A 26,869-nucleotide genomic window follows, 5' to 3' on the forward strand; every position below is an offset into this window, starting at 1 on the left:
CATCAGGAACACGGCCCTTGTAACCCTGACCTCCAGCCTCCCAAACACTGAGAGAACAAGGGTCCAATGTTTTACGTGGCTCCCCGCCCCACCCGGTTTGTGGTGATTTTTCACGGCAGCCCTAGAAACGAACACGCCGGAACAAGAACATTTCAGAGCCTCTGATAATGCAATGCATGAATTCAGATTTGGGTAACACAAACCAGAGCAGTAGATGATATTACTTTTTCTAGCTTAATATTTGAGTCTATAATTTCTCTTACAAGCAGTTAAATTGCATACTTTTGTTGCCTGAATTTTCCCCCTAAAAACCATTTTTTATTGTTCTTGTGGTGCTGGTAGCCATCAAAGAGGCTGTCACCAGGAAGCAGATGTTAAACAAACAAACAAAATGTAAAGAGACAAACATGATTTTGAATGAACTCCCCCCAAATGACCGCTGTATGTGACTATAGAGATTCAAAAGGGAACCAAAGCATTAGTGACAAACCACAGGGTCTTGGCACGTGCTCCAATTTCACGAAGGCCCAGGGACTGCCAGGTTATGATTTGATTCCTGTCCCTTTTCATCTCAAGTAACTAATCTCTAAGAAAAGGGGAAAACAGGTTGGCAGCTACAATCAAGAGTATCAAGTGGATCCATCTGCCGGTACCCATGGCCAATGAAGTAAAATCCAAGTATTCGTCTATCATGGCCTCCTATGAGAAGGTGGAAGAAACGATGGAGACGATGCAGCACTCAAGAAGGAGCAGAAGGGGCGGGGAGTGTCAGTGGTCTTTTGTTGGCAGGATGCAGAGCCTTAAACACAACCAAGAACCTGCTTCTGGAAAGGGGCAATTAGAAGCCCAAACCGCCAGCTGTTCAAAGCCCATCCAAACCACACTGTGATGAATATAAATACAGTATCAGAATGAGGCACATGGATTTGAAAAGTAGAAAATTACAGTATACCTATATTCTAAATGAAGAGCTCAATTTATTTCTGCACTTTTAAAAACACAACCTGAAAATTAAGGGGTTGACTTCCATTCAGAATATAATGTTCTATTCTTTTCACTCATTTTCCAATTCCCAGTTAGCCAGATATCACATATTTTACTCAGAAATCCTCTGGATGATTGTACATTCAGTTATTCAGGGCAGCTCTTCCTTGTGGGGACCCCAAAGTCCAGCTTAGTGAATGGAACGTCCTCTCCGGGAAGAGGTTCCACGAGTCCCTTCCTTCCCCCACTTTGGGTCTGTGACAGGGCAGCCCCCAGCAGAAGTGTCCATGTTTTGTTGGTTTGCCTCCCTTGATCCCAGACACTAGATCCCTCACACTAAAGAAAGGCTGTCCTCTGCATGCCAGCAATTTCTTTGTGAACTCGCGCTTGCTCAGGGAACAGCCTCGCTCTGGTCTGGGGCACCCCTGCCTCTCGCTGCACCAGCCCCCCGTTAAGCCGAGTGCCAGACAAGCTGACACACACAGGATGAAGTGTCATCCCCGAGTGGTTTGGACAACTCAAGAACTGAGAAGCAGGGAACACTTCAGCAATAATCCCCCTACCTTTACCCTTGATATCCACATCACTAGTTACCCACAAAACCTCCCAGTAATCATCACTGCCTGATCCAAACACATAGCAGCAATTTCAAGAGTAAAAAAAAAAAAAAAAAAAAAAAGAAGAAGAAGAAGAAAAAGAAAAGAAAAACTGAAGACCTTATGGAAAATAAGAAAGACCCTTTTTTCCTGCTTTATTTTTAACCTGATGTGTTGCAGAGTACTGAATGTCACCAGATTGTCATTAATGTCACTTTTCCTCATGTTCCATATGTGATGTGACATATCATCTGACTAATGAAACTCGATGAACAATATGTCAACATAAAGAAGCACGCTGGGTCACAAATATGCTTTGAGAACATTAAATTGCAAGGAAATGCATATCGAACGTGTTTTCCATAGGAATAAAATTGAGTTGCATAGTTAACATATCACATTTAAGTGTAATACCTTGGACACCAGAAGAACCAACATACATGGCTGAAAGACTTATAAAATGCACATGATCAATACATATTGATAGCACAGTGAGGCAGACGAATACAAACCAGTAACAGGAAGAATTACAACAGGAAATGATGCTTTCTCTAAGAAGGCAAACAGTTGTGGAAATGAACCAAGCCACATTAATAAAAAATGTTGAAAATAGAAGAATACCTCATTATTTTGATTTAAACATTAAGTAATACTGTCTCCTAGCACTCTTTTGTCCTCCCCCACTAGCACACGGTACATTGTTGTATGAAATTGTGGCTCTTGAGCAAACCCCTTGGGGCTGTGGGCCTGGCCTCCTGGACCTGTCCTCACTCAGGGTGACCACCGCCTGGGCTGTCTCCTCAGCCCCCAGTACAGTGACCTGCTGGCAAGCCATGCAGCTGGCCGCACCATACTTTATGCGGTCCAGCTCTGGGGGTCTCCTACTGGTCGTCAGCAGGAGATTCAGCTCCACGCCCTCCCCATCAACCCTTCTGCTGACTTCTCAGAGCCTCGTACACTCCCTTCAGAACTGAACCTTGTCCAATAATTTTACTTCCTACTTTACAGAAGGAAAAGGTGTGCTATACTAACAGGTAGTACTAGTCTTCCCTCCATCTCAAAATGACCCATATTTTTATCCTCCCCTCTCTCTTTCACCCTCTCTTTTCTGATCACTCTACTGATGGAATGTTCTGAATTCTTGCCCACTCCTCTTCCCTAGGCTTCAACGACACGCAATGCGTCACTGACTCTTTCCTGTCAGTCCTTGTCTTCTCTCCTGCACCCTCTCCGTTCCCACTTGATGAATTTAGGTATTTCACAACCAGGTGTTGACCCACTTCCCCCCTGCCTGTGAATACTTCACTTACTCCGCGGCATTACATACCCCCTCCCGGGGTAAAGAACAATGACATCACCAGTCCAGACCTCTTACCTGTCTCCACATTCCTCCCTGACCACTGACCGCGCCCTTCCTATTTCACTGAAACCTCTGAGTCTGCACCCCCACACCACCTACGAGGCTCAGCATGCCCACCCCTTCTCAGTCCCAACAGGAAACAGCCATCCTTGTGCTGAGTCAGCATCTTGTCCTCATTGCTCTTGGGCCCTGCCAATGCTTCCTCACCCGTCCACCCATTCATTCAACTGCCTTTGATTATTGGCAATGCCCTATGCTAGGTGATGGCGACCACTGGAAATGGCCACTGTACATGACCCTATGATCGTACAGTCTAGCCAGCGAAAGCACGTGTATAATGGGATGATTACGGTAGAGAGAGTAGGTGTGATGATTAGGCTAAATGGTGAGTGCAACGGGATTGTGAGCGGCGGGGGGTGGGGAGGTGTCTTAACCTAATATTGCAGGAGTCAGGTATGGTTCCAGAAGAAGCCTCTTGTAAGATGAGAGCAAAAAATATTGGGGTGCCTGAGTGGCTCAGTGGGGTAAAGCCTCTGCCTTCGGCTCGGGTCATGATCCCAGGGTCCTGGGGTCGAGCCCTGCATCGGACTCTCTGCTTGGTGGGGAGCCTGCTTTCTCTTCTCTCTCTGCTTGCCTCTCTGCCTACTTGTGATCTCTGCCTGTCAAATAAATATATTTTAAAAATATATTTATTAGAATTAACCAAGAGGTAACTGCATGGACAAGGGCTTAGAAGCAAGAGACAGAGAGACAGACAAATAGACTTTCCATGAATGGCAGGTCTACTGGACTGTAGCCTGGACAGCAAACATGTAACTTGCAAGGCCAGAGGCCAGATGATCCAGTCCCCCTAAGCCACACGGACTGAAGGGGGTTAACTGGGGGGAATCACAATGCGACTTACCTCTTATAAAAGTGATGCTGGATAAATCATCAGAGTTAGCTAAAATGAAAGGCATGGAGGCCAGTCAGCCACTGTGAGGGTCATCGAGATGTGTGAGGGTGGCTTCTTCCTTAACTAAGGACGCAGCAATGGGAACAAAAAGAAACAGATGCAAGATGTTTGAGGAAGGTAAAACAACTAGAGTTGATGTTTCCTTGGTTATGAGGGAATGGGAGCCGAGCCAGTTTCAGGAGAATGCCCTCCATCTTACTGGGACGACGATAAGAATGATAGTGCCACTGGCCAGAGTAATATGGTGAGAAGAACACTTTGGGAAGAGGAAATGGTACAAGTCCTTCCTACGGTTTTGGTAATTTATGCTTACGTCATCTCCCCTGAGCATCGAGGGAGAACTCTTGTCCTCTGCATTTTGGGACTGGTGGTTGCTAGCACAGTGCTTCTCATTCCACAGAACACATTCCAATGGAAACAAGCCCAGTTGAAGCAAAAGCTACAGGGGAGCCACCATCCTAGTTTTCCCATCGCGGAGGGCTTTCTCAACTTTGTACTGTATAAAGGATTTGTCTTACTCCATCCGGGCTGCCATAGCAAAGCCCCACAGATTGGGAGGTTTATACACTACAGAAATTTGTTTCAGTCTAGAGGCCAGAAATCCAAGATCAGGATGCCAATATAGTCAGTGGGTCACTGCCCTTTGCTGAGTAACAGACTTCTTGCTATGTAGTGACACGGGGGAAGGGGTGAGAGAGCTCTCTGGACCTCTCTTATGAGGGCACTAATCCCATCTCTGGGGGCTCGACCCGCATGACCTTATCACCTCCCACAGGTCCCACCTCCAAATACTATCCCTGGGAGTTAGAATTTCAAGGAATTTCAAAGAAGGTGATACAAACATTCAGACTCTAGCAGGATACATCAAGAATGACTGAACCGCCTTGCTGGAATTAGAAACACGAATATTTTTTATACATAAGACTTCATCATAGCTATAGCCAGCAAAACATAAAACCATTCAATGGGACTCTAACATTATTCTGGCCACATGTTTGGGAGGACCCTAAGCCAGCAAGACTGAGATCATGATAACCTCTTCAAACCCAACCAGAACCTTTTAATTGCCCTCACTTTAGTACACATCTTAATGAGCCCCTCGTCCCAGTTCCATCCTTGGATTGCTGGTGGAGTGCTTCCACCTCACTGTTCGTCAACTGCTGTGGGCTCTGCATTTGCAGAAATTTGCAATTCCCGGTAAATAAGCCTTTACAGACCTTTTCTTTCCTTCCTTCCATTTGGCCAGTCCTGAAGCTCTCCCTCTTGGTATTTGGTTCTGCTTATTCTCCCTGCTTTGCTTTCCCCCAGAATCTGTGTATTGTGGTAATGGGAGCAATATTTTATTTTTTTATTATTTTTTTAACCCATTTTTTTTAATTTTTTATTTTTTCAGCATAACAGTATTCATTATTTTTGCACCACACCCAGTGCTCCGTGCAATCCGTGCCCTCTACAATACCCACCACCTGGTGCCCCCAACCTCCCACCCCCCACCCCTTCAAAATTCTCAGATCGTTTTTCAGAGTCCATAGTCTCTCATGGTTCACCTCCCCTTCCAATTTCCCTCAACTCCCTTCTCCTCTCCATCTCCCCTTGTCCTCCATGCTATTTGTTATGGGAGCAATATTTTAAGCATCTTTTGGTAGAAAGAATTAATTCTGGCTTAACATCTGCTTGGGCAAAATCAATAAAATTGTTATGCAACTCCCACAGACAGCTCCTTGGCAGTAAGAATCAAAGATATTACTGTTTAACATTAACAAATTGTCCATAATGTATAGGATACATTTACATGTATCAGAAATAATTGTCATGTGATGGACACTGTGCCTTTGTTATCTGTTGAAACTTTGTTGCACTCTAGGCACTGTTATCCCCATTTCACATGCTCAGAGGGGTTCACTCATAGAGCTGCTGAGTTGGAGTGGGATCTGAACCCAATTGTGCATGATTTTGTACTCTTGAGCTTTCTACCCCAACACAGTGCTGGGGCCTTTGGGGATAATAATAATCCTTAAATACAGTCTTCTGGAAGCCAATCTTCTCTCTACAGCACTATCAATCTGTATTTTATTAGAATAAAAAAGAATTGCTGATTAGAGCCATTGAACACTTTTACGAGGTCACTTCTGGTTTGACGATAGTTCACCATTTCCTTGTGCTCGTTCGTCTGTCACTAACAAGCTTGGGGATGCATTCCTTTTGTGACAAGACTTCAGAGCAGCGACTCCAGCAATTTGCCATGTTGTCCTATGTGCAACCTACACCACAGTTACCATTGTGCTTAATAGAATTACCAGGCAGTTACTATGTGATTATTGGGAAATAATGTTGGGTATTTTGCAGTGAGTCCATCAATAACCCATGTCTTCAATACACCTACCATTTATCCCTATAATTAAGATATTGTTGACTTCAATACACTTGTTTAAATAACAAAAAAGGACACTATATTTTTAAATGACGTTTCATTTAACTGAAGCCTAGCAAATTTATAACCTCAGATACCTGAGTTTTTGTAAATGATCTGCCAGCCCCAGAAGGAGATGCTAGAATTTATGTCAAATCATCATAATGGATACTTTGTTGTTCCAAACAGCTCAAAAACAGATGTATTTACAGTTCCGGCAGCTGCAGACCCACTATTAGAAAGACCAGATTTGTACTTCCTTAGTTAAATCCCAGCTCTCACTCCTGAAACAGAAGTTGTAAAATACAGAGAGGAAAGCTGTATCCTAATGGCGAAGGCTCCAGATAACACATTTTCATCTGAGAATGTCATTGCAAAACACTGAAGGAGCTGGTCTGGCAACTTGTGAGCATGAAGAATTCTGCTTTTCAGGGGTAAAACTACTTCATGTGATGTTACAAAAAGTGGCAACTGATGATTTAATACCTCTCCCCCACTAAGTTACATTAGAAATAGTACAAAATATGGTTTCAACCACCCTACCGACTGACTGATGGTTCCAGAGAACATAAAACAAAACAAAACAAAATGGTATCTCCATAACCCTTTGGGAGACTGTTAAGTGTTCCTTTATTTTATGGTAATTGAACTTTTGGTTAGGCATATGGTTATCCAGAATGAAAATTAGGCTGCCTACCAGTTTATTTTTCAGCTAGGTATGGCCATATGTGGTAGCTCTGACCAAAGGAATGTGGCATGAGTAGTGTATGGCCTTCTGATTGTTCTTCCTTCTAGCTCTGGAACACGGAAATTGTAGGTAGGAGAGGTGAACCACGTGGGCCAGGTCATGAAGGGTGGACCTCGCTGGCCATTTGGGGGACATAGAGCAACAAGGTAGAGTCTGCTCCTGGTAATTCCACAGTCAGAGCAGCCACATCAACATGGACATACTTGTCTTGCTTACCCCACTATTATTCTGGATTTCTACCCATGCTTACAAACTGGTATCCTAATCCATAAAAACACTTATCAAAAGTATAATTCTAGAAAAAGAGCTGTAATGAATGAGAAAGATAGTTGGATTTTTCTTCATCTGCCTGTGTTTCTGACAATTCCAGAATCCTAAGAAACAAATGGGCAAAAATTCTCCAGAAGGAGTTTTTCAATATTCAAGAATATGATTACATGAGCATATTTTTCCTTCTTGGTGAAAGTTTATTAAATGTGTAGAAAGCTTTGAATACTTGTGTCATGGCTCCGTTGGTAAATGAGGCAGACCCACCTCCAGTTCTCCATGTTGTTAAGTCTTTTCCCTTTTGAGTGTCCAGTAGATTTAACTGGCTAATCGGTAGACTAGACTGCCTTGAATTATCTAGGAGATTTGCTAATGTGTAGAAGTTCTGAAAATATTCCCCATCTTTTTAAAATGTTTAAGAGATAAGCATTATGTGTGTCACTTCATGAAAAATCATAACCTGACCAATGATTAATAAGAACATTTTCTGAACCCAAATTCTGGATGTGTTGTCTATACCCATTTCTGAGAAAGTGAGGCAGAGGTTGTGACCTTCAGAGAGAGCACAAGTTTGGGACCATGGCTTTCAGAGCAGCAGTGCTTTCGGTGGGACATCACCAGACAGGATCAGAGACTCAGTTCTTCCTCAACTCACTCAACACTTTCGTATTGAACTTCAGACGTCGCCAGAAATGGCACAGTCAGGAACACTGATCCATAGGGCCCACGTGTTGAAGATGTCAGAGACATCTGCTGAAATAACCTAAAATTAGTTGATGAGACTTTACAAGGGCTACCAAATATATTATATTATTATATAATATAATATATATAATAATAATATAATAATATAATAATATATATAATATATATAATATATTATATAATATAATTATATAGTATACATTATATACATATTATATAATATCTTCAGGAAAATGAGGGCTAAATCCTTTCTGGTTTGCCAGACCTCCCTTAAGCCAATTATTTGAAGTCTTTTCTACCTAACTTTTCAGTGGTGATGCAGATTCCACACAAATGGAGAATAAAATGAGACAACCAAATTTATTTGTACTTATGGACCTGAGCCAGAGCTTAAATGACTGCAGCAACGGCACCTCCTTCCCTTGGGAGCCTATTCTCCAGTCTAATAGATCTCGCTGTGAGGAAATTTCTCTTATAATTCAGCATAAATTGTCCCTTGCTGAATTCCATCCCATTATTCCTAGTTAGATGTCCTTGGACTACCTTACACAATGAGCCCTCTTCTCTCAGGCCTGTCCACTCCTCGGCGGGAGGGGGAGAAGGAGAGGAGGCAAAAAGATGGGGATGATGAGGAAGAATGGAGTCAAATCTACCAAGTCTGCCCTGCCTTGTGTCTCACCAGCGAACATTTCAGCCACAAACTGTTACATATGGACGCAGACAGCAAATTTATTAACAATGGGATTGGATAATCTCAGAAAAATCTTTAATTTTCAGCTAACTCGACATCTACCTCTTTATAATTTCTCTGTAAGTGAGATAGGTCGAAGTCATAATGTTAAAGACTAAGGCTACAGGAAAGATAAAGTTAAAGATTAAAGAGATCTGTCTGCAAGTTTGAAAACCATAGATTTGACTCTGTTTTTGGTTATTGAATTCTTCTCCTTTCCCCTCCTAGTACCTAGTCCTTTTAATAAAGGACACTGTTCTTTGAGGTGTTTTAAAACATTTTACTCATTAGATCATTGACTACTCACAACATGGTGCCCGTGGCATGGCTTGCACAAGACCCTTCAGTCAAGAGTCACCTGAATGCCCCCACGGTTGCAGTGGGAGTAGCCATGGTACAGTTTGGCCAGACACCAGCTACAGTGGATCAGTGGAAGGGAAAAGCTGACCAACGAGTCCTTCCCAGAAATGTGTTTGATTTGGGCCTGAAAAGGTCAACTCAGTCTCTCTTTGTGTGTCTGGTCTGAAATATGTATAATACCTCAAGATATAAGCTTGGAAATAGTGAGCTGTCATATCTTCTGTTGGGTGGACCTGGCAAGACAGAAGGCTCACCTGTAAAGGTGAGGGGCACCAAGGAAGAAAGCAGACTCACCAGTGATGAAAGGCAGGGCCACCTGAATCCCAGGCCCTGCCCCCATTTGCTTTGCAGTCTTGGTAGCATCCTATATTTTGGTTTCATGAAGAAGTTCAGAATCTTTATAGCATTTGATGCCATGTAGACTGTGTTGTGTTCTCTACAACACAGAGTTTCAGCTTCTGGCTGAGGTCACTGCTCAGCTGTCCGCAGAGGAGCAGGGATTCTCATACAAGTCTTCTTTACTCCAAGCCAAGATTTTTGTCATCACAGTGTACCCGCTGTCTCCAGGACTTTGCAGCACACTTTCTACCAGCATATGAGGGGGTTGTGGGAGGGAGAATCTGTGAACACCCAAGTCTTAAAGCAAGACTGAAATTGACTTAGGTATACCTTAAGCAACCCAAGAAGCCCACTGACCAGCCCATTGGTCAAAATACTTTCACCAACTGCTTCTTGTGGGTGAGGTTTGTGTGTTGTTAATGGTGGGGTTAATGTCATACTCCTGAGGAATCTTTTAAATTATTTACATCAAAACAACGTTTGCTCTCGACTATGCTTGGACTGAATTTGTGCTTTATAATACAGAATACCTCCCATAAGCATCCAGGATATCAATATACATAAGAAACACCAAAATGGGAATTCCACAGCTATGCAGACAACGATGGAAAGGCATAGCCATAACCAAGCCATGTCTAACATCAAAAAAATACAGAGGAAAAGAATACCCATGAGGTTGTCTCTAACCATTGGCCTCTTTTCCCCAAAATTTCCCCCCCTATTCATTTCACAAGATTCTTTGCAATGCTATATTCACAATATATACAGTGCTTAAGGGAAATAGATTTCTCTGTAGTCTCACTTTATAATCAGATGAAACTCTTAGAAAAGACATTCCATCCAAAGCTGTCTTGAGAGGAAACCAGCCTCTTCCCACTGGCCAGTAAATTTCCTGGCTTTCTGCCAGTTGGCCATGCTGTGTTGTACTGCATCATATCGCGGTTCCCCCTTCCCGCTGGAGCTGGACCCTATTGTATTCCTACAGGACGGACCCAGGTCTATTAACCAGCAAACATGAAAGGTACAAATTTTCTCCCAATTCCATGTATGAAGTCTGCAAATGTTATTCTTACAAAGGTGCTGATTATGGCAAATTATGAATTAACATGTCAGACACAGATTTGAAAAGTTGTAACTGTGTCTACTATGTAAGAGGCCCCAAGTGAAATAAAAAATGGGGGAAAACAGAAAAATCAGGGATCTGGTGCTTGAGAAGTTTGCCAACATCAGATTTCTGCCTTTCTGTCAACAGCTCCGCCAGCATGGGAACATGCCCATGCATGTACATGCATGGACATGCAAATACACGTGTGCACATGGTAAAGCAGAGGACAGGCACGTGCACCAGAGACAACTGGAACAATAGCTTCTGGTCCTTCTGGTCTGGGCTTCTTGGCCAATTTCATCACCACAAGTTTGCTGATTCAGATCACTCCTTTGTCATTCTCTTCACAAGAGTGAACGAGGCCCCCACATGCACCAGGCACTAGTGGGCAGGGCTGAAAAGATGGTAAAGAAGGTGGAGGTAAGCACTTCGCCTTGAGACCACTTGCCTTGAAGCACTGCAATTCTAAGTATGGCCTGGACCAGCAGCATCTGCAAGCTTGGAAGAAATGCACGTTCTCGGGTCCCACCCACACACCCTGAATCAGAATTTCTGCTTGGGAGACCCAGGAAGCTTTGTTGGAACGAAGTCTCCAGATGATTCTTAAGCACGCTGAAGCTGTCAAGTACTGGGACTATAGCACCAATATTTTAATAACATTGGCAGACCCATTTTGGTAAATGGAAATCCAGGGGTTTATAACAACTCTTTCAGCCTGTGTAGATTCCAAAGGCTTAGCCACTGCTGTATGGGAGTTAAGCTGCGGTTAAGGAGTCTTCTGAAATTTGATCAGCAGAGGATCCCAGGCAATACGAAAAAAAAAAATCCTTTAAAAAATACTATAGTAATATTGGCTACACATCTCCACTAAAGATTTGTGTGGCTCCCATTAAATTACATTTCCACCAGGAAGGGACCCAGTAAAACAAAAGTTTTCGTCAATCTCTGATCACATTATGGTTATTCTTTAAAAGGAAAAAACCTGACTATATGCTGAGCACATCGTCAATTGCAGAACAAATTGTTTTATTTGAGGAGAGTTGCTGGTCAATATAGAAAGGAATGATGCCCTTCATTTTCTTCTTTGGCAATAGATCAACATGGAGTTGACAGTTCCTCGTTCCCAGGTAAGAACGTTTCCAGGTAAGAAAGACAATATTTAAGGTTTCAAAAACAAGGAAACCAGGTTCCTTTATTAAGTACTTTCTTATATGAAGGTGAGGCTAGGGGCCATGTTTTCATTTTTAATGACTGTTTTGAACGTAAATTTCATGTGTTCCTTCAACCGCATCTGCCTGGTGGTTTCCCAGTTCCTAGGAGATCCAGTGAAAGTGAAGCACAAGCTAATTATGAGATCTTCCTCTTGCACAGAGCATCTGCTCCAAGTCTCTATCTCCTTCCTGCACAGCTGAAGTGGATTTCCCACTACAGAAACCCGGGGAAGGCCTTTCCCTTTTGTGCGGACCCACCCCTCCGTTTTTCTGACCACCAGGTCTAATCAGCAATGGCTTTCTTTAATCCTTACTATGTGCAGACACTGGATTAAGTGTGCCCATACCACTTCTCCCCTGATCCTTACTCCAGGCCAAATGTAAATGCTACCACACTCCCCATAATACAGCCAAGCAAACTGAGTCATAGAAGATGAGTTATCACCAGAGAGCAAGAGGACTAAGTGATAGAGTGGGGATCTGAAAGGAGGTCACCTGGCTCACACCCTGCTCCAGTAGGCCACCTTCTCCTTCTTCCTTTTCCACACCACCCTGCAGTTCTCCACACTGAAGGGAGCCTGTAGGTGATGTGTGGATCCACTGCTGTTCCATGCTCCCATTACTAGGTGGAAACTTTCTTAAACCCCAATATGTGGAGCCTACTAGACAATATAGAGAACACAATAGAATATAGTTGACACTCATTATTCACGGTGGTTCCATGAAGCCTATATACAGTTGTCTAAAGTCATCTTGGAAGCTGAGCTAGTGGAGCCAAAAGCATCACTTCTAGGAGAAATATAAGGTTGGGTTCCAGCAACTTTTCTGTCACAGCATTTCATGAACCAACCCATATACAGCCTTGCTTTGTATGTGTTTCTGGTTAAAGACACCTTATTCAATATATTATTGATTCATTAACATTGAACTCACTGCCAACAACACTCTAACTCATGCCTCAACGACACTCACCTAACACCACTCATCACAGGCACCTTAGAAACACCAGACCACACTTAAGCATTGTTTCAGGGCCATGGCGGGGAGGCATTTTAAACAGCAAAATTACTGCACATAAACCCCGCAAAAATAAGGAAAATATTGGCAAATAAGGAATCCATGAGTACTGAGGATCAGCGGTACCAGTCTTACTCCTCAGCTATCCTGCTGAGGATGTTCACAGGAACATCTGTATCGTTCCTACGAAGCAGGAACATTGGTTCTTCATAGAAAGAGCCAATTACTTGAATGTTCTTGGTCTGATTGGCATTTTCCAGTCCTTTTCTGCTCAATGTCTGTTCTTCAGTGAATGCAGTGGGTCACCCCCTTCTCCATACACATTGCAAACATCACAGTACGCCTGCTCTCTGCTTGTCTGCTACTGCCTGGTGTTCTCATTCCTTTCCCATCCTTTCTTCAGTCTTGGAATTTCTCTGACCAGGAACACTTCTGAGCTTCTCACCCCCTGCAGGCTCCCTATGTGATGATGTCCTTGGCTTTGGTGGTAAAAGCTAAGGAAGCTCATGCTGCCTCCCACTCAACTGCTTTTGTGTTTCTTGTTCCTGGAAGGTTCTCCCTTGATATTCACATAAAAACTCACTTCCTCTTTTCATTCTTGGTCCCCAAGATTCCTGCCCCTGATGTACACACACATATGATCCACTCCCTGGATGAAAGAGACCTCTAAATGCAGGGGGATGGTCACTCCTTGATTGGTAATGCTAACAAAGTGATGGGATAGCCACACCTACCGTAGCAGACTGGACAGAGATTTCCCTGCAGGCTTTGAAGTGGGCCACCATGTTGTGAGAATGCCATGTGTCAAGGACCTGAGGAGCCTGCAGAGCTGAATTTTCCCAGCAATCAGGATAATCCTGGGAGAGGACTCCAAGCCCCAGACAAGCAGATCTGGCCAACACTTGGATTTCAGCCTGTGAGATTCTGAGCAGTGAGCTCAGCAAGCGGGTGCCCAGACTCCTGAACCACAGACTCTTAGACAACAAATTGGTTTTGTTTGAGCTACTAAGATTTTGATAACTAGTTACACAGCCATAGATACACCATCCTTTAAAATGCACGCTCCATGTGGGCAGGGAGCCTATCTGTTTTATTCACTGCTTTCTCCTCAGTCTGGATACAAGCTCTCAGCACATGGTTGGAGCACAATAATGAGAATGGGCTGGGGCTGTGTGGCCCCATTTCTCCTGGGGTCCAGAGCCCACCCAAAGATTTCTACAAATTCCCACCTTCCTCCTTCCTGCTTCTCTCTGGCTACCATCTTTCTGGTGTTGCAGTTTAGGCAGTAAATGATGTGAGTGTGATGAGCTGCCCCCGATGAGTGTGTTCTCCAGACCCCAGTAGAACCAGGTGTGCAGATGTTGGGAATCTGGAAGGGTCATCTCCCAAGGGGAGGGCCAGGACACAAAGTACACTGCCTTCTCTGCCATAGAGACAGCTCTACTCATGGCCAGATTCTTCCAGCTTTTAATGTGGAACTCATGGGGCCCTCTCAAGGAATTCTTTCTAAATAAACCCGGTGTCTTTCTTGGGAGCCTTATGGGGACAGCTGTTAATACAGTGACATTTTCTACATCATTTAATCTATGCTGATAAATTCTACTTCAGACTCTCCATTGAGCGTCACATGCATTTATCCATCTGCCTGCTGGTTACCTATGCTTGGAAGTCTCACAGGCACTACAAATTCAACATGTCCAAAAACTGAACTAACCATTTCATTCCTGAAACCTTTATCTCCAGGGTTCCATATCTCATTGCCTGGCATTTCCACCTGGTTGTCCAAGCTGTAAACCTTGGAATCACTTCTGAGGAGCCCTCTCCCTTACCCTGTGGGTCTGATCAGTCATTCAGAGGGTCAGACCTATTTTGTCTCCTTTGGAAATGGCTCTAGCCTCCATCAGCTTTGCTGCAATGTCATCATGATCGTCTGAGGCCAGGCCACCATCATCACCTTAGTCCTGCTTCAGAAAGCATTGCAGGGACTCCTCTGTCCTTCATCCTTACAGTTCATTTTCCACCATGCAGCCATCAATCTCCTAATACAAATAAGGTCATGCCCCACCCTGTGCATGCCTTCTCATGGGTTCCCTGGGTCCCCAATGCCCTTACTGCACTGGGCTGATGAGGCTCACCCAACCACTCATTTCCTCCCACCACTGTCTTTACCAGGCTCCCTATAACTTCCCCACAGCATTCTGTCATGTCTGTTCTTAGTTCCTCAGAAACTTCCTGCTCTTTCCACACCCCCTTGGTCTTTGCTTATATGTCTGCCTGGAAGGACCTGTTTTCCCCAGGACCAGCAGACTTGCCCCTACCCTTCAGGTCTCTTCTGCATTACCTCCTTTAGACTCAGAGTGCCCTATTATTTGCTTTCGAACTTATCAATATGGTCATCCTACTGCATTATAATTGACAATCCAATGCCTGACTCTCTACCAGGACAGAAAGGGCACAGGGCAGAAATTACATCATCTTGTTGGAAGCTGTGTTCCAGTGACCAGCACGGTATAAGACAACAGACGGTGCTTAATAATGACAGTCGGTGAACAAGAAAATGATGAGAAGACACAGTCGCTGGCCTCCAGAAGCTCACCATCATGTTGCAGGGTTTACACGTGAGCTTGTGAAAGTTAGCTGTCCAATAGCAAAATCAGAACACAAGGTCGTGTTAGATGCTGTGGAGCTATATTTGATTGACTTGGGTGAGAATCACAGAAGGGGAGCTGCCAGGAGTTCAGAGACACATGGGAGGCCTCTGAGTAGGGAATATTTCACCAGGAAGTCACACCATGAGCTGAGTCCTGATCAAGGCAGAGAACAGACAGAGAGGAAAACAGGGAAAGTTTCTCTGAAAGAGGGGAAATGTATAAGAAAGGTTCCTAGGAGTGGGGTGGTGAGGTGGGTAACAGAGGCCACACCCAAGACAGTTTCCTTGGAAATGGTTCAGCATGGAAGCAATGTGATAAAGTATGGGGATCAGCAGATAAACAGGATGGTGCAGCACCTAAGGTCTGGGAACTGGCAGAGCCCTTACTATATTACCACAGCAAGCTTTGGAGGGATGAGGAGAGGACATGGGCTCCCCGGCCTGTGCCTCAGGGAGCTATGCAGATGAGGACCTCAAGGTCACCACCAGCACCACGCTCCCACTCCTCACTTGCCTCCCCACAGGAGCTGGGGGGAGAAAGCCCAAGGGAGAGAGTGGCTGGAGGGCAAGAAAACACAGAGCTGGGTGAAGTGGGCTAGGCAGGGGGTACAAATGAGAAATCATCCTATCCCAAGTAATCCATGTACCTCTGCAGCAGAAATACTCTACAGAATCAGGGCATCTGATTCTAGCAGGTTCCCAATCCCCATTTGAAGGGTCACTGAATGAATGAATGAATGAATGGGAACGGATGCTGTGTGCCTGCAGTGTATCCCACATACCAACAATGTCAGACCAAAGTAGTGAGTCCGGACATCATTGCATCACAGTGGGCAGCTGAGTAAAGCTTACAGCAGCAGAGTGACAAAATACAATTCATCCAGAGGGCTCTAGGTGAATTAAGCTCAGCAGTGGGACATTGGGAGAACAGAAGGGCGAGAGTCTGGATGCAGACAAATTAAGGGGCTCCTGGTGGTTGTGATGTTGGGAGTTATAATAATAATAATTTACTGAGTGTTTTCCATAGACCTGGTACCCGTGGCACATGCTTCAGATAAATTGTCTTTCCTCCTGCACACAACTCCACTCTCTGAGGCAGGTACTAACATTCCCCTCATTTTACAGGTGAGGAAACGGAGGCTCTGAAAAGTTTAGAAACTTGCTGCTGGACCATGGCGGGTAACTGGTAGTGCTCCAATTCACTTGACATCAGAGCCCATGTGGGCCACCCCTGGGCAGAGGGGCATGCTGGGTAAGATGTGACAGCAGGTGCAGTCAGCAGGCCCCGGGAGAGCAAGTTTAGCCTTTAGCCTGTGCTGGTCTTGAGGACCGTCCCATGTCCCAAGAACCACCCCCCGAAATTCCCCACACAAAATGACATGGGGTTCATTCACATGCCTCATGGGGCTGCTTCCAGCACCCAGGTGTCCACAGCAGAGCAGAGAAGATGCAACACATTCAGTGAGCATTGTCAATCCACAGCCAAATTGTTCCCTGTCCACCTGAGCTGGGGAAAGTGTGCTGGTTTGGGATAGCTCTGCCTACCCTTCAGAAGAGTGTCCCAGTGAGGCCAAGTCAGTATGATAAAGTTCCCAACCAAGAACATCCCTTCTGAACCTTTCAGACGGAGACTCCATCACCACCATCCTTGATCCCCCACTAAATAAATCAATAAACAGAATGAGGGGTAGAGTCCAACAAGAAGACGAACCAAAACAATGGGGAAAGAAAATGACTGTTGAGATAAGACTCATAGTTTTGTTGTGTTATTTTTCATTTTTGTTGTTAATTTTGGCTGTTTGGGAGACACCACCAAGAAGAGGAAGGTTGGGATACAGTATGTGTTCCTTGAGAATGAGGGTTAGCTTGAGATTTCAGAAAATCCAAGTCTGTCACACCCCTGAAATTAGAAAGCCGGGCGTATGAGGCAAGCCTTTTTTTTTTTTTTTTTTTTGTAACTCCTAATGCCTGTGTGCATAATTCCAAATCAAACATATTCACATTATTAACTTTTTAAAGTTTATTAGTCTCAGTGCTAATGAACTCATTCATCCTTGGCAAATGCACATGGCTCCCTAATGAAACATCGATAGATAGATCGGCAGTGAAGTGAGCACATCTACGGGTTGATGCTGAATTCCGCTTGGCTGTACGGCCTGGAAAGACAAGATCCCTTCCGAAGAGACACTGGGACTCAGTATCGTGGAATGGGAAAGCACCAGAGCGGATGTCTGCAGACCGGGGTTCTACACCTGGCTCTGCCACTTGGTGGCTGGGTGACCTTGAGCAAGTCCTCTGCAAGAAGAGGAGAGTGGGCTGGCTTATCCCTAACATTTTCCCTGGGTCTGTAATTCAATCCCCTCCCTCCCCACCCGGCACACCCATCCCCTACTAAGAGTTACCGGTGTTTGTGTATGTTCCGTCGCATGCCATTTTATATTCAGACATCTGTCTCGTTAAACAATGGTTCATTTTTGCAGATGAAATTAAAACTTGGCTCTTCGAGGGACAGCATGCCACAGGTTATGGGTTTTAATTTCTGACCCGTTGGAACATTGCACAAGTTCAGAGTTGTAATGAGTTTCCTAACCTGCGTTCATTTGTGTCAGCCTCTGTGACAGTGTGCTGAGCACGCCACGGGAGATAGAAAATGGAACAGCCTTTAAAAAAAAAAATCTAGGCAAGCCTCCGTTTCTCTCAATTATCAGTTTTGAAAAGTAGCCTGAACATGGGTGCTCTTCTGTTTGGAGGTTTCTGAACTGCTAGCATGAATTCTCCAGGGTAAACTTCCTGTCTTCACGCAATGATTGGGTTTTTTTCTTCCTTTCCCTCAGATCTTTAAAATTGCAGCGCAGCTAGGGAGTCAGGATGGCTTTCCCTCAATGCTTCATGGAAAGAGGCTGCTTTATTATTGAGTGAAAGCAAAAATAATAATCTTGAAAAGCTTTTGCTTCTGGACTGCATAAATTATCTCCAATTTTCCTCATTATTTTCTTCTGCAGGGTATAAAGAGATTGCCTGCGGTAAAATATGTATCAGTACAAAACAAATAAAAAACAGTTTAAACCACTGAAGTATTTACCTTTTTTATTTAAAAAAAGACATTTTAATCCTATTAATGGTAAATTATATTACCTATTGTGGAAGCAGACATGAAAGAAATATTTGAAGCATGCAGTTAATTATGATACCAAGCGACATAGAATATTTATGCTCCTCTTGTATGGCCTCCACGGTGTCTCTCTCGCTAAGTGTGAGTCACACACTGATTGAAGTCTTGAAACCGGCACGGAGCCCGACCCACAGACACATCTGCGGTAGATGCCTCATTCTGTAGCTAATTAATGGTACAAGAAATAGCCATTGTTTATTCTCTTACAGTCCTGATTTCACATAGAGGGAAAAATTCTCTATCCTAATCCTTTTATTTTAATTCTCCAACTCAGCATATTTATTAACTGCCCATGTGGGCCTCGGAAAGCGGGGAGTTTGCAAACGAACATCTGCGCCTCTGTGAGGCTGGTGGGCTTTCTGAAATTCCAAGATGTTCCTAAAGGACCGGCTCCCCTTGAGGGATGTGTGTGACCCATCTAAATAAGTCAGGTGTTTCAGATGTTATGAATGTATTTCCATACAATTGGAATAAAATATAAAATATTGGCTGGAGTTAGCAAGTCATATTCCTGTTTGATGACAACACAGTGACCTTGCCAAGCTATGTCAGAGAAACAGGTAACAGGTTCCTGCTGCCTGACTTTCCAATTGAGGATGGGCCAGGTCCAGGGGGCGTTTTCTGGGAGACCACTCTTGAGGACGGAGGGCTCAGAACCCACCCGCCAGTTTATGCTGCAACCTGCCAGAGTCTCAAGCAGCAAAATGTATCTCCTTTTTACACATAGACAGCTAAGGTGTTTTACAACAGTGGTGGACATCCAGTTGTCTTCTATCAGAGTCCCAGTCTATGTTCCACTATTTCCAGCAGTGGTGACCCGTTTTATTTGAACTACCCCATTGTCAACTGTGAGTCATGTAGGCATTTCACTTACACTCTGGTTTCATGACTACTTGCAACTCCCAAATAGATTGAGTGGAAACCCAATTGGCTATGGAAGTCTACAGTGGACCATAAGACATTCCCACTACTAGAAGGAACCTTTTTTTTTTTTTTCCAGCTCAGGAAATTTTTTTTGTTTATTATTTTTTTAAATTTTATTTTTTATTTATTATTTACTTTTTGTTGTGTTATGTTAGTCACCATACAATACATTATTGGGGTTTTTTTTAAAGATTTATTTGACAAAGAGAGAGAGGGAGCACAAGCAGGGGAAGTGGCAGAGGGAGAAGCAGGCTCCCCACTGAGCAGGGACCCCGATGTGGGACTTGATCCCAGGACTCTGGGATCACGACCTGAGCCAAAGGCAGATGCTTAACCAACTAAGCCACCCAGGTGCCCCACATTATTAGGTTTTAATTTAGTGTTCCAAGATTCATTGTTTACCTATAACATCCAGTGCTCCATGCAATATGTGCCCTCCTTAATACCCACCACCAGCCTCACCCATCCCCCAATGGTATCTTAAGACAAGGAGCCAATATAATCCTAAGAATAAGAACTTTTACTCACCTATTATTCCCCATTAGATTTCCATTAGATTAATTAATTTTTATGTTATAATATAAATGTCAGAAATGTCTATGATTTGAAATAGCAGGAGCCATCCAGCCTGTTGAAGACCTATTACACACTAAGTGCTTTGCATATGTTTTCCTTTACCCTCGCAATAAATTTGCAAAGTCAACACTAAGATTCACTTTGGTCAATGTAGAAATCAAGGCTGAGAGAAGTAAAGTAACTTGCTGAAAGCCAAGAGCCCATACATTGAAGAACCACAAATCAAATGCAATCAAGTACTTGGTCCTCACCTCCACTTAGTTCTCCTTTAAATAGTTTGGTACTACAAAACTATTATACAAATATTAACAATTGAGTGAAATCATTTAAATTTAAATTCAATATCCATTATGAGTTAAAGAAATAATTCCACTAGACTTCATTGAGCTACAAAATATTCAGAACATTTCATCCAATTTTCGAATTATAATGAGATCACTTTTTTTTTTGCTGAGGTATAATTTGCATTTTCTGAAATGCACAGGTCTCAAGTGTACAGTTTGATAAGTTTTGACAAATGCATAAATCTGTGTAACCCAAGGCTCTGTCAAGATAAAAAGTGTTTCCATCACACCAGAGCATTCTGTCATGCTTGTTCCTGACCAGTCACCACCCATCCACATGGGCCCACACTGTTCTGCTTTCCTTCAAATGGTTTTCACCTGTTCTTAACTTCATGCAGACTCGTATAGTAGCATGTTGGTTTTCTATTGCTTCCACAACAAATTACCACAAACTTACCTAATTGTACTTACACTCATTTACATGCATGTGTTTAGTTCTATACAATTTTACCACATATGTAGGTCCCTGTTTCCACCACTACAGTCAAAATACTGAATGGACATCACCACAAGGGTCTCAGCTGTGGCCATGTAATAGCCACACCTACCTCCTCCTGTCCTCTCCTTCCATATCTAGCTACTAGAAACTACTCATCTTTTATCTATTTCCAAAATTTTGTCATTTAAAAATATTTATATAGATGGAATCATACAGTATGTAACCTTTTAGATTGGCTTTTGTCATTAATCATAATTACCTCAATATTCATCTAAATTCTTTTATGTCTTAACACTTTGTTTATTTTATTGAGGAGTAGTATTCCATGAGATATATGTGCCACAGTTTGTTTAACCATATCCTTAATGAGGAATATCTGGGCTGTTTCCAGTCTGTGGCTCTTCAAAAATAAAGGAAATATGAATATTTATGTACAGCTCTTTGTACCAACATTTTTTTTTCATTTCTCTGAGATAACTGCTGAATATTTCAATTGCTAAGTTGTGTGGTAATTACATACCTAGCTTTAAAAGAAAAACAAAACTGCAAAACTTATTTCCAGAGTGGCACAATTTTTACATTTCCACAAGCATGTATGATTCACATCTCACCAGCATTTGATATTATCACTATTTTTAATGTTAGTCTTTCTCATAGACATGTAATGACAGCTCATTATTTTAAATTGTGTTTAACTAATGGATAATAATACTGAGCATTAATTAATATTCGACATTTATAATATCTTCTTCAGTAAAATGTCTACTTGGGTTTTTGTCTATTTTCTAATTGGATTGCTTGCTTTTTTACTGCTGAGTTGTAAGAGTTCTTTTTATATCCTAGTTACTAGTCCTTCATGGGATATTCAAATATTTTCTAACAGCCTGTAGTTTGGTTTTTTATCCTTTTCATTTGAGATTTTGAAGAGCAAAAGGTTTTAATTTTGATAAGGATGAATAAATCAGGTTTTTTTTCTTTTATGAATTGAGTTTTTAGTGTCAATTCTAAAGATTTTCTTCTATAAAGAAGGTCTACAATTTTGTGTATTACATTAAGTCCATAATCTGTTTTAGGTTAATTCTTGCACAAGGTATGAGACTTAAGTCAAGAACTTTTTTTATGGCCTATGGTTGTTCAGTTGTTCAAGAAACTTTTTGAAAAGTCTATCTTTCCTCCTGAATTGCTTTTCTACCTTCAAAAATAAGTTAAGTCTATATTTGTGGTTCTAAGTTTTCTATTCTGTTCCATGTATGTATGTGTCTATCCCTCCACCAACTCCTATTTGGGTATTGGATAGTTATTCTTCTTACTGTATTCTTCTTTGTCAATACTTTTTAGCTATTCAAAAGCCTGGGCCTTTCTACATAAATCTTACAATAAGTTTGTCTATATCTGCAAAAAAATCTTGCTGAGATTTTGATAGGAATTTCATTAAACCCAGGGATGAATTGGAGAGACGTAACATCTTACTATGTTGAGTTGACTAATCCATTAACGTAGTATGGTTTTTCACTTATATGGTTATTCACTCCTTTGACTTCTTTCATCAGCATTTTTAACATGTAAGATACAGACCCTGTACATGTTTTGTTTGGTGGATACTTTATGTTTCATTTTGGGGGGGGCAATTATAAATGGTATTTATCTTTAATTTAGATTTCAGTGTGTTCATTCCTAGTATAGAGAAATGTGTTTTGATCTTATGTCCTACAAACTTGTTGAGTTCAATTATCATAGAAGTTCATGTATATGCATAAATTCCTTGAAATTTTCTACATAGGCAATCATTCATCTTCAAATAGAGATATTTTAGTTTCTTCTTTACTGATCTGAATGTCTTTTGTTTCTTTTTCTTGTCTTGTTACAGTGGAAAGTATTGCCAGTACTATGTAGAATAAGAGTGGTGAGAACAGATGTCTTTGCCTTGTTTATCATCTTAGGAGGAAATCATTAAGTCACCACTAAGTATGATGTTAACTGTTGATGTTTCATATTCATGCTTTTTATCAAGATGAGGTAATTTCTTTCTATTTCTAACTTGCTGCGAACATTTTTAAAAATCATGAATAGTGTTACATTTTGTCAAATGTGGGTGTTTTGTTTTTTGTTTTTTGGGTTTTTTTTTTTTTTTTTGCATCAATTGACATGATCAAATGATGGTTCTTTAGATTGTTAGTATGGTGAGATGCCTTAATTGATTTTCAAAAGCTAAACTAGCCTAGAATAACACTCCACATCCACTCTATGAATCTCTGATTTTGTATTACTGCAGTTAGTCCATATACATTTTAGTGATTATTGATATGTTAGAGATTAAGCCTGCCAATTTTTTTGTTTAATATTTCTTTGGTCCTTGTTCCTGTTTCTCCTTTCTTGACTTATTATAAATTTTACTTTTTTTTTCAGAAATGCATCTCAAATTATTTATAGTGTTTTTCATTTATCTCTTCTTATAGTTCTTGTAGTCATCATTCTGGGTTTTAAAATACAAATATGTGAAATCACAGTCTGGTGATGATACTGGTATCAATATCATATCTCTTAAACTGGGGGAAATCTTACCTCCATTTAGGTCCTTTTAACCTCCCACACTTTAAAATACCGTTGTCTTCAATAACAGATGATATTAAAATTTCCATTTCAACCATGAAATAAGGTTTATAAAACCTTTGAGAAAAAAATAATCTATTGTATGTATCCATATTGCTGCTCATTCTGTTGTTCATTCCTCCTTCCACATGATCTAAGACCTTTTTTTCAAATTTTCTCCTTGTCTGAAGAACTTCCTCTGGTCAATATTTAAGGGTAGGCCTTCTAACAACAAAATCTTCTGGTTTTTCAATTCTTTGAGCATATATTTATTTTCCTTGTATTCTTAAAAGACAGTTTTCCTGGATATAAAATTCTAGGTTGACAGTTTCATTTCACAATTGAAAATATTTTTTCTACTTTCTTCTGGAATCCATGATTTTAGATGAGGATTAGAAGAGTTTTCAGAATGATTTTTTGCTAGTATTGGGGAAAATGTTACAATAAATTCTACTAGAATCCTACTTAACAAAGATAAGAATATAAAAGGGATAAGAATCAGACTGTTTCAAAGTAACTTTAGTACACTGAGAATAAATCTCAAGAATGTTTATAGGGAAGCAAAAACATCCAGCACTCAACTCAGTAAAATTACATTATATTTTACCTAATTAAAAAAAAATACCAGCCAAGCAAAACAGCTATATAATATGGCCAACATATTAAGATGCAATTTCACACAAAACCTAGAAATGACACAAATGGTAAAAACAATAGATAGATAAGGACAGAAAGTTACTATAACTATATTCCATATGTTAAAGGAGCAAAAGAAAGATTGAGAATATTAAATAGAGACATTGATATTATAATAAAAGTCTAAATAATACTTCTAGGGATAAACTTCAGAGTGTCTGAAATTAGAAATACATTAGATGGAATTAACAACTGATTAGACATTTCAGAAGAGAAAAACAATATACTTGAAGGCACAGTGATAGAAACAATAAAAAATAAAGCACATAGAGAAAATAGATCTTTTTTTTAAATGACAAGAGCATTGATAGTCCTGGAACAATGTACAGAGGAACAAAGATAAGAACTAATACCAAGTTCTTGTCAAAAACAATGCAAGCCAGAAGATAGTGTAGGAGCATTTCTAAAGTATAGAAAAGCAAAGAAAAAAAGAACATAAAGAAAGAAAGACATGGTCAACCTAGAGCCTTCAAAAACAGTGATGACACACAGGTTTTTGTTTTGTTTTGTTTTTCCAGGAACACATAGATTGAAAGAATTCAGTAATGTTAAAGTGAATCTTTCAAGTAGAAAGAAAATGATCCCAGAAAATAGATCCCAATCTATATATTAAGGTTTCTTTACTGTAGCACTACTAATCTTTGAAACAGAAAATAGTCTATTATGAAGTATTTCTGTTGACTATAGGTGGCTTTGCAGTATCCCTGTCCTCTACCCACTAGATGTCAGCAACACTCCCCTTTCCCCAGTTGTGACCACCAAAGTCTCTAAATATTTATCAGTTGTCCCCTGGGGGTGGAAAAATTGTTCAAGTGGAGAATTACTGGTCAACACAAAAAAATAAAGACTACTGGAAATGATTACTATGTGAGTAAATATGAAAGACATTTTTTTCTTATTTAAATCTCTTTAAAGATAATTGACTGTTTAAAGCAAAAATAATAATGTAGTCAGAGAATTACAATATACATAGAAATAAAATGCATGGCAATAATAACACAAGGTTGGCAAGAAAAAAATTATACTTTTATAAAATTCTTATACTATATGTGAAGTGAAAAAATATTCCTTGAAGGTAAACTTTTTAAGCTAAAGATATATACCTCAAATCCTGTAACAACCACAAAAAAAGAGAGCAAAGTATTATAATTAATAAACCAGCAAAAGAAATAAAGTAGAATAATAAAAAATGCCCCATAGTCCAAAAAAAGACAGAAAAAGACAACAAAAGGGAAAAAAATGATGAAAAGTATAACAGAAAACAAATGGCAAAATTGTCGATTTAAACTCAGCCATGTCAGTGATTATATTAAGTATAAATGATCTTAACACTCCAATTAAAAGACAGAGATTGTCAGATAAAATAATAAAAAGAACCTCACCCAACTATATTCTGCTGACAAGAAACTCAGCTGAAATATAAAGACAAAAACTGGGGAAGTTTAAAAATGGAGAGAGATTGGGGTGCCTGGGTGGCTCAGTGGGTTAAGCCGCTGCCTTCAGCTCAGGTCATGATCCCAGGGTCCTGGGATCAAGTCCCGCATAGGGCTCTCTGCTCAGCAGGGAGCCTGCTTCCCTTCCTCTCTCTCTGCCTGCCTCTCTGCCTACTTGTGATCTCTGTCTGTCAAATAAATAAATAAAATCTTTTAAAAAAATGGAGAGAGATAAATCATACAAACATTAATTTTTTAGAAGCTGGAGTGACCATATTAATATCATACAGAGTAGATTTTGGAACAAAGTGTTTTGGGGAATAGTCATTTCATAATAATAAAGAGACTGAGTCAACAAGAGGATATAAGAATCCTAAACGTTTATATACCTAAAGATTTTTTTTAAAGATTTTTTTTAATTTATTTATTTGACAGACTGAGATCACAGGTAGGCAGAGAGGCAGGCAGAGAGAGAGGAGGGGAAGCAGGTTGCCTGCTGAGCAGAGAGCCCAATGTGGGGCTCGATCCCAGGACCCTGAGATCATGACCTGAGCCAAAGGCAGAGGCTTTAACCAACTGAGCCATCCAGGCACCCCATATATACCTAATAATAGAGTTTCAAATACATGAAGCAAACAGTAATAGAACTGTCTGGAGAAATAGACAAATCCACAATTATAACTGGAGATTTCAACACCCCATCTCAGTAACTGATAGAATATAGACCCAAAACAGAAGACTTGGCCTACATTATCAACTAAATTGACCTAATTGGCATTACCAAAAGTAGAATACACATTTTTTCTAATGTGCACAAACATTTACTCAGAGAAATCAAATTCTGGTACATAAAACAAGCTAAGAGCAAAAGAGAACTTCCTCAAACTGATAAAGTACATTTATTTAAAATATACAGCTAATCTCAGACCTAACAGTAGAAAATAGAATACTTTCCTCATAAGATTAGTAACAAGAAAAGAATATTCACTCTCATCATTTCTATTCAATATTGTATTGGAAGTAATAAAAATCAGAAAGCAATAAAAAGAAGTAGAAGCCACCCCAATTAGAAAGGGAAAATTAAGATTGTGTTTATGTACAGATGACATGAAAGTTTATATATATTTCTATATTTATATATATTTATATATCTTCTATATATTTCTATATTCTTATAGAATCTAAAATAAATAAATAAATAAATAAATAAATAAATAAAGCCCACTAGAACTAATAAGTCAGTTTAGTTAGATCACAGG

This window comes from Lutra lutra, chromosome 12, assembly GCF_902655055.1.
Source record: "Lutra lutra chromosome 12, mLutLut1.2, whole genome shotgun sequence".
Taxonomy (NCBI): Eukaryota; Metazoa; Chordata; class Mammalia; order Carnivora; family Mustelidae; genus Lutra; species Lutra lutra.